Consider the following 7,572-nt stretch of genomic DNA (forward strand, 5'->3'; position numbering starts at 1 on the left):
TAGAATGGCTATACTTATATTTAAAGTTTTGCATTCTAATTTTCTTTTCACAGGAGTTCCCCTGAACACCCTTGCAGTAAGTGTTGGGGTCCTTGGGTGACAGGGTGGAGGTATCCGGGTAATGGTAAAGGTTGTGGTGGGTGTGGGGAGTCATAATATATATATATATATATATATATATATATATATAAAATATTATATATATATATATTATATATATATATTTTTTTTTTTTTTTTTTTTTTTTTTTTTTTTTTTTTTTTTTTTTTTTTTTTTTTTTTGCAGGAAAAATAAAAATCTGGTGGCTTAACCAGCACAATAAGACTTTACATGTAAAAGGCCATAACAAATCGGTCACATTACGAATCAACCAGTTCAATTCAATGTGTGCTGTATACGGCCCAGTCAAACGCCATGCGTTTCCATACATTTCAACGAGAGAGCTGTCTAAGCGGGAAAATCCTTCGCACTGGCTGGCCCTTAGAACGTATCTATCCATGCGAATCCTGGTCTAAGCCTGTATACACACGCTTGATTGTACTTTACTCTGTGAAAAGGCCATAACAATTCGGTCTACATTACGAATCACCCAGCACAATATGACTTTACAATGGAAAAAGCACTCACCTTGCAATTTGACCAAGATAAATATTACTAATCAAATAAAATCCTACAATGTACTGAGCAAAGTGTCTAGCTAGTAGTCAATAACTGAGTAAGCAAATCTTTATGATAATTTTGGTGATATGACAAGTGGCAGCTCGGCCTCATATGTATATGAAATTGTACATCACCTCAACATTAACTCGCGCAAACACCTTTTTTTTTGGGGGGGGGGGGACTTCAACACAATCTGTGAGTAAATATAAACAAAAGGGGAAAATTCCATGGAAAACTCCAGCCCTTTGGTGTGTGTCTTCATTCACAGTTTTCAATAAATCGCTTATAGCGTAACTACTTGCCTCGCGACCGTACGGTTTTCGTTCTATTGTCAGATTACCAAGTCGTTTCAATTGGAGTCAATAAACCATGTTTAGCATGCCTCCGCGCGATGGTATAGTAAAAATAGAAAATCAGCTTCAGAGAGCCAAACAAACACAAATTTAATTTTTTTCCTTTGTCTACTTAGTAATCTATTCATCAACCAATCTGTCACCCTTTTGTGTTCGGGTTTATCTATCAATTTAGTAATGAGGAAGTTCACCCTTTTGTGTGACATAATTATTGTTAGAGACAAGGATGAGTTTCACACTTCTTTGTTCCAGCCTGATTTGTCAATGACATTCATTAATTAATAACGTACAGCGTAACATCGTGGTCCACTAGAATCACAGGTGAGTACAACTTTCACTGATAAATAAGGCGAAACAAAGAAAGTGTGAACCCAACCTATGTCTAGCATCAATTCAATTCCATTGGCTTACACTTTTGACCAAATCAAAATGAGGTAAGTTCGCAGCATGTTCGCGGCAATTTCGCAAAAAGTCTAGATAGACAGAGTTGAGGACAATGCTTGGGACCAGAAAATCGAATCCAGATAGACAGAAAATCCACATAGACACAGTGACATAGACAGAGTCTTTTACCATTGGAGTCAATGGGGAAAAGTTGAGACCAGCAAAATTAGATCAAATAAAAAATACAAAAAATCCACATAGACAGAGTCGAGATAGACAGATTCGACTGTACTCTGTTTAGCCCAGCCAAATGGGATCGATTTTTCGTGATTCCCTCCACATCACTGTTTCCAAAAACAATTAGGCAAAGTTTCTTTCCGCAGCCGCCCCGATCGTTCCTGCCTTTTCCAGTTACATCCGAATCCCAAACTATAGCATTATCAACCCTAACTGGCTTTACTGGCAAACCCATTCTTGCCCAGCCTCATCCCTCTCTCAGTACATGTACATGTGCCAGTTGTGGTGGATCCCATAATCATTTTATAGGGGCTCCCCAACATACAAGTCTGAGTGAGGTGGCAACTCTCAGAGGTAAACTTTATACGAGACCAGGCAGGAAGCACATAGACGAGGTTTTTCTCTTACTACCTACTCCAGTGCTGCACTTCACTCCACCCCTCCCCCTTCCTCCCAAGATGTTTCTACATCCCCCTGTTTCTATTTCTCCTCCATCTCACATCTCCATTTCGTCTCCCCCTCCCAGTCAAATTCTTTTGCAATTCTAAATCCAGACACCTCAGTCTCTACCACTGTTCTGACACCTATCCCTCTCCCTTCTCTCTTTACCTGCACCAGACAAATGTTCCACTCCGTCTTCTACCACACCCTCTCCTCCACCTACCTCTTCCTCTAACCCTTAGACGCCTAATTCGTCACAAGAAAACCTTTGTTTCTCAGACCTCCCCAACGAAATCCACTTCAGAAACTCTCGAAGACATTCAAAACTATCCAATCATGACCCAAGATAACATGCCTACACCTCAACTATTCTCCAATCTCTCTGCTCTCATTCCTCAAAGTAACTGCTAACATCCATCCTCCTATTTTATGTCCCCTACATCCCTTCCTCCCACTCCCTCCCAATACATCCCATTCCTCCTGCTTCATCTGTATTAACACTAGTGAACCCCCTTTCCCTGGACTCTCTCCCTCCTGACATTTCCCATGAAACTGAGATCAAAACCTCTGTCATAACAACCTCCTTTCCCTGGATTCTCTCCCTCCTGACATTTCCCATGAAACTGGGATCTTAAAACTTTTCTCCATTGCTGCAATCACCCTTGTTAATCCCTACATTAGCCCATTTACTCACCCTCTCTACTACCTCACCCCCCCTTTGCCAATTTCATTGTCATAGTATCCTGAACTGCTATGTAAGTTTTGACATGTATAACATTCAATCATCAACCCCACCTCTTTAGCCTTTTCACTACTATTCCCTTCTATAGTGCTATATGACCTTTGATGTCAAGCACACTTATTTTGCTCTGTAATCATTAACCCCTCCCCCCTGCACTCCTCACTATATATATGTGTGTATGTGTGGATATACATATATATATGTGTGTATATATATATATATATATATATATATATATATATATATATATATATGTATGTATTGATATCTTTTGAAATTGATTTATGAATATAACCTCGATATTAGCAAATGTAAACATTAAAGTTTTAAACATTCAAAGAGTCTGAGAAAACGGTAGATTTATATGTCCATTGTAATATGCACAGTGTAAACATAAATGATCGATAACACTAACAGGCAGTTCGAAGGTATCCCTAAGGACACCAGAAGCAGACACCCCTCTCTTTCCACTTCCCCAACCCAGGTTCCTTACCTTAGGGGTCTCATGGCCCCAACAAGCCTTTTGGTCCCTTAGTATGTGGCATTTTGCCACTAAGGTCTAGTCATCACTGTACTTAGATGATTTAGCCATCTTTGCCTCCGACTCTTACAGACTCTCATGTATCCTGGGGACCGGAAAAGAGTCCTCCATCTCCATATTACCCTAATCCTCTCCACCCTTGATTATGACATATATTCTTCTGCCTCTACCTCTCTTCTTACTCACCTTGACACAATCCACCATTGCTGTGTCCGTTTAGCCCTAGGCGCCTTTCGATCCTCTTCAGTTGAGAGCCAATATACCGAATTAGGCTTACATCCCCTTTCTCGACGTCATGCCCTTTTGTCTCTAAGATGCTATGCTCGTTTTCACCAAATTTCTCTCTCCAAACTAACCGTCCCTCAATCACTTCTTTACACCTTCTCTTCCTTTCCACGTTTACTTACCTCTTTTTCCTGTTCGTATGGATGATATGCTCTTCAGTCACTCACTCCAACCCTTCCTCTTTCTGCACAATATTTACCTCCCTGGCTAATACCTTCCTCTTATATTTACTCTTCTATTTTCCCTGATCCACCCAAATCAAACATCCCACCTGTCCCCACACATTTTCTTTCACATATCTGTAATCACTTCTCCAGAACCCATGTCCATACAGACGGCTCCAAATCCTTTTCGGGTACTGGTTTCGCTTGCCTGACCTCACTGGCAAACCTATTCCTGCCTAGCCTCACTCTTCTCATAATACTTGTGTCGGAACTGTTTCCATCCCCACGGTTGATTTTTCTGTCTATGACAGAGAATGGCCAGACTGTGAAAACCTGTTTGCCTGCCTTGTTGACTATGATGCAGTGTCATTACAGATCTACACTATTATCTCCAGAGGCCGCCGAAGGTCCTTCACCAATAATGCCAAAATTAGATTCCTTAGGCATGACCTACCCAATGATGTTAATATAGGCAAGTCCTTCCCAGTCCGGCCATATCGACCCCTCCCTCGTCAGTGTCAGATATATTGGCGCTTTGACCATCTTGCATAACATTGTCACTCCACAGTCCACTGCCCATTACCATGACCATTCAAACTGTCCTGTGCAGTCACACATGTCAGTTGTGGTGGCTCCCATAATGTATGTTATAGGGGTTGCCGTGCTTGCATGTACGGGTCCAAGGTGACAGTCCTCAGATTCAAATCTGACCTCACATTAATGCAGACGAAAGACAGGCAGCACGCTAATGAGGGTTCTCTTTTGTTCCGCACTCCAGTTCAGTTCTTTGCTCTGCCCCTCCCCCTTGTTCCTAAAATGTTTCTACAGTTCCCCCAGTGTCCCTTTCTCTCACTCCTTACATTCCCATATCAAAGCCCTCTCTCTCCCACTCAAATTCTTTTGCCATTCTAAATCCAGACACGCCAATCTCTACAGAAGGAATAGGTACCGAACCTATTCCTTCCCCCCTGACTCTACCCATCACATCAGACATTCTAAAATTCCACCTCATCTCCTACCGCATCTTCCCTACACCTGCCTCTTCCTCTGCCCCTCAGATGTTTATCCCCACCAACCAATTACCTTTCTTTTTGTCTTATCATGACAAAAAAAACCCCCTCCCTCATCCACCCTCTCAATCTCCCATTCACTCTACAGAAAAAATGATTAGCACATTTGGTTCCCAAACCTGGATAGCACGGCACCCTGGGGTGCCTTGGGCAGGACCTAGGGGAACAATATTCCAAAGTAAATGAAATCAGTGGTACATTAAAATTACTCTCATTCTTATAGTGAGTTTTTAAAGTATATCATCTGGGCATGTAATCTATGTTTTGTGCCTGTTTCTGTGGATCAAGTGGGGATGTTCTTTGTTGTAAAAGTGAGGATGGGGTTAAAGAAAAAGGTTTTGCAGATAGGACTATGAGGTCAGGTTTGTGGCGGACGCCACAATCACTTAACTAGGCACCAGCACAGCCTCGCGTAGTTTCCCTCCGTACCGAGTCATCCGCCACAATCACCTCCCTCTGCACTGGCACAGCCTCGCTTGGCTGACCCTATATCTCCCAGATTGTATTTATACCGCATGCTTGCCAAAGATTAGTATATGGGTGCCTCTTCCTCCAGGCAGCCATGTCTGGGGACAGAGCAAAAAATAACAGACTTCCCGACCTCCTAAGGAAAGAAACCCCTCCACAGCCAACAACCGGATATCTCAACAAAAAGGAGTTTCCCACCATCACTAAAGTGCAGAAGAACCACAGGAACAAAGGTTCAAAGAACCTGCAAAAGCCTCCCTACAGACGATATCACCTCTTTGATGAGGAAGATATGACTCTCCTGTGACTGCTGTAGTCACTGCAGTAGCAACAGCTTTGGAGAGGTCCAGTGAGGAGGCGGAGAAGGCAGTCACGGTCGCCATGACGGCAATGACCCAGACTGTCGCAGTCCTGAAAGGGAGGAAGCTGAACAGAGCCAAAGCAGCCCCACCCTCACCCAGGACGAGACTCCCCGCCCCAACCCAACCCAGGCCACCACAGATGCACAGATAAAGACTGAAGTGAGAAAGCCAAATTCACAAAAGTCAGAGCTACAAAGGCTCTCCACCTCCCAGTGAACCCACGGTTAGTCTGACAACAGATGAAGATCCCTCAACCCGCGAGGACTTCACAATATAGTTGTCATACTCCGACTCTGAAGCGGAATATAAAGACGTCTCTGATGTTACTATCAACCAAGTAACATCATGACACACAATCTAAGCATACTACAGTGGAACATCTATGCTTCAATACAAAGAATGCAATAGCGTGATCAAGGAACAATGACGTTGTCATGCTCCAGGAGACATTAATAGAGGGGACTGTTCGCTTCTCAGGATATCATGTCTTCATGCTGCCAAGCATAGCTGGCAAAAGAGGCTTGATCACCTTGATCAGAGCAACAATCCCTTGCTCCGCAATAGCTGATGCACGCACTGTGGAGACGTTGTTGAATTTCTTGCTGTTGAGATTCACCTGGCTGGAGGCCGCCTCAAGCTGTACAATGTGTACAGCCGGCCAGGCTGTAGGAGCTTAGACATCAGCCAGGTCTGTGCTACTGCAGCACAAGACCGAGTGATCATAGGGGGAGACTTCAATGCACACCACCCCATCCTTGGCTCCCTGCAGGCACCGGATGCGGCAGGCCATCACATAGCCAACGTGCTTGAGACTTTCCCCGAGATCGCTCTTCTCAACAGCCAAGAGCGAACACATTTCAGAGGAGGGGTCCTAGACCTTATCCTGGCCACTGTGGCTCTGGTGGAGAGAATTAGATGGTGTGTCGATGAGACTGTCACAAGTGACCATTATGGCACTGTTACTACCCTCATGGATGCTGACCCAGCCCAAATGCCACAACCAAATCCAAGATGGAAAAGAGACAAGGCCAACTGGCAAGCCTTTCAGGATGCCTTGGCCCACTGTCTTAGAAGCAATGGACCCCCACAGAGTGAAAACGTGGAAGTACTTGAAGCCAGACTTATCAGTGACATAAATCAAGCAGCCTCAACAGACTATACTTAAACTTGGCCATGGTCCAGGAGTTGTAAAAGACGCCTGGTCCTTTAATGACGAGATTAAGGAAGTCAACGACAGAGTGAACATGTATAGAAAACATTTCCAAAGGCAACCTGACAACCTAACCCTCTTAAGGGAAGCAGTCAGGGATGCCAAGGAAACTGCCACAAGAGTCTGCCTGACTCTTGTGGCTGGATTGGTGTGAATCCTTTGACCACCGAACCACCCTTACTGAGCTGTGGCAAAGGGTCAGGTAAGCTAATAGCCGCTAAGCCCCGAGGTGCACACACCATGACCCAAACAGACTGGTGCAGGAGTTTTTCTGCAAGACCAAGCAGCAACAGTCTGCCAGCTGAACTGAGGGCAAACCAACAACGCCTACCACCAGGCAGACCTGCATATATCAGAGAGAGGGAAAACAGTACTAATCATACTAATTTCTTTATATTGAATTACATATAAGTTATTAATCCACTATTGCAAGGATGGTAAGAATATATCCACTGTGTCTTTTTATTTACGGATTGTTGTTACACATAGATGACTCTACAAGTCCTTATCACCAAGAGTCAATTACTATCATACCTAGGTCACCTCTTTACCCATATCCTTATTTTTTGGAAAGATTCTTTGTATCTGTATTGCTATTAGTATTGTGAATAGCATTATAATAGTCGTAATGTGAAACACAATATATCATACACAA

This window comes from Penaeus monodon, chromosome 4 (genome assembly GCF_015228065.2).
Source record: "Penaeus monodon isolate SGIC_2016 chromosome 4, NSTDA_Pmon_1, whole genome shotgun sequence".
Lineage (NCBI taxonomy): Eukaryota > Metazoa > Arthropoda > Malacostraca > Decapoda > Penaeidae > Penaeus > Penaeus monodon.